The sequence below is a fragment of the Quercus suber genome, unplaced genomic scaffold (assembly GCF_002906115.3).
Source record: "Quercus suber isolate HL8 unplaced genomic scaffold, Cork oak 2.0 scaffold_451, whole genome shotgun sequence".
In the NCBI taxonomy this organism is placed as follows: domain Eukaryota; kingdom Viridiplantae; phylum Streptophyta; class Magnoliopsida; order Fagales; family Fagaceae; genus Quercus; species Quercus suber.
This window is the reverse complement of record NW_027069902.1, coordinates 391,786-394,388: the sequence shown is the minus strand read 5'-3', so window position 1 is coordinate 394,388 and position 2,603 is coordinate 391,786.

Sequence of the window (2,603 nt, the reverse complement as noted above, 5' to 3'; positions counted from 1 at the left end):
TTTTTTGGTGGTTGCAGCATTGTGTGGTGGTGGTTTGTTTGGGGGGGGGGGGGTTTGATGGTGGCTAGGTTTGGCAGCGGTGGTGGATTTGGTAGTAGTGGTTGCTAACTTCTCTCTATGTCTCGTCTCTTTCTTTCCCTCTCTGTGATTTTGCTGGTCTTTGATGGTGATGTGGTGGTGGTGATTAACGGCAGTGGCGGTGGCAAATTTTTTTTGGGTAATTTTGGTGGTGAAGAATTGACATTTATGACTGAGTTTTGGCAGGAGGTGGTTGTGTAGCTTTACTGGAGAGAGAGAGAGAGAGAGAGAGAGAGAGAGAGAGAGAGAGAGAGAGAGAGAGAGAGAGAGAGAGAGAGAGAGAGAGAGAGAGAGAGAGAGAGAGAGTGAACTGTTTATATGACAAAGTTTAGTTACAAAATTGGCTGTAGCCTAAGATTACAACCTTACTCAATATATTTTATTAGAGATGAATTTTGACAAATCTACTGTTGGATTACATCTTCTTCTTATGCCCTCCATGCTTGCTAAATTTTTATAAAATTAAAGACTAATAATTATGTCATCAATAAATTGTTTAAATTACAAGTTTTTGTAGTTTAAAATTATGCATAAAATGTATGCTTATAAATCATATAGCAAATAATATCCAATTGACATAAAAATTTGATATGTGTATTAAGAACATAAAGAACATGCAATAGATTGATTTTCAAATATGTAGTAATAATATTGAGTAAGGTTGTAACCTTATGCTACAACAAATTTTATAGTTAAAATTTGTCCTTATTTATATTATTTTATGTTGTAGTTTATATTATTTTAATAAGTTGTATGTAAAAATAGAAATTGAGATGTTGAGTAAATTATAAAAATAAAATAGTAAAATAGATAAATAAATTTTTAAGGTGTAAATAGAATTTTTTTGATATCCCGATGCTAGTGCTCTAATGACACATTACCAAATGGTCAAAGACATTCACTAGCGACATTTTAATTAGATATCTTAGGCCATGGCATATTGGTAATTTTTGCAGAGCCGCCAAGTCGCAAGACTCGCAACTACAGCTGTGAAAGTTTCACTCAAAAGAACCAAGCAATTCGAATCTTTATTCCATTTATTATTGATTATAGAATATTTTGTTAGGGGATATATATATATATATATTTTTGGTAAAGTCATAGTCATACTTTGTTAGGGGATATTTTTGTTAGGCAATATAGTCATATAGATACTGTGCTAGTCAAACATTTACTGAAGGCAAGCTTGCAACTTCAAAAGTCTTTAGACATTACAGGTGTAAGCAGAACATTTTGAATAAGAGATACTTCGAAAACAATTCGTCAACGCGCAGTTCTGAGTTGTTAACACTTCTTAGACTTCTAGCATTTATTTAAACTTTGCTAATTGGGCCCAAACATTCTTTGCTACACAGGGACGATCTGAAAGACTAGAGCTCATCATTACACAAAAATGGGCTTAAAAGTCCAAAGTTAATTACTAGGTATAGAAGCCTAAACCACCCCACTACACCAAGTGGGCTTAAAAGCCTGAAGATTAACTACCTAACGCAATGAGCTTAAGAACCCATATTTTTCTCTTCTCGCGATTGTATTTAAAGCCCTCGGCACCTCATCAAAGCTCAAGGCCCTTGTCTACACAAACTATACAATGGGAGGCAACACTCTCACTTATTCAATGGGCCAGTTGGCTTCCAGAACCACACTTAGCTTTTAATTAAGAGCATTCATATCACAAATGCCAATATATATATATATATATATTACAAAAAAATTACTTTATCTATTTTATATTATCACTTCAGCAATACATCATATAATTAATATTTTATTTTTGGCTATGCCATTGGAACTAAAGACCTTTTTTTTTTTTTTGGGTGGAAAAATGAACCAAAACACTTAAGATGGACTACTTTAGCAAAAGACTAAAAGAGGAAATAAAACCCACTGTGGAATGGATCAAACACAATCACATGATCTTTGCTCCACTTAAGTTTGTCTTTAAACTTATGAATTGTGGGGGATGAACATGAGTTTGGGCTGAGAGGCAAAGGCTTAATAGATCATTTCTTAAAAGATGGGCCTAGCCCAAGGATGTGGATATGATTGAAGAGGTATGGGGAATAAAGGATAACTCCCCGAGGTAGATCCCTTGGAGGTCTAGGTTGACTACCATTACCAAAGTCCACTATAGAGGTAATAAAAAAAACCTTTCCTACAGCAAATACGCAAGGAACCACGGGTGACCAGTTCCCTTCTGGTCCGAGATGCCACTATCCATCAAACTCACCTTGGGAAATGCCATGAAGGGATAAGGACTGCTGGGCCAATCAGCTCCTCATTAATGAGATGTTTATGCCTAATCTCTTCAATATTAAATGCTGATTGATTGACCTGAGTAGTGGAGACACCCACAAAAGTCCTATTCCATGATGAAAGAATGGCAGAGCAGACGGGTGATGTGACAAATATCTCCCAAATCTAACTAGGAACAGGCTAGTTGGGGAGAGAGGGAACGGGAAGAAGTCTATAAAAGGAGGGGAGGTGTAACAAGAGGGGGGATTTAGAAAAATTGAGAAAAAAGA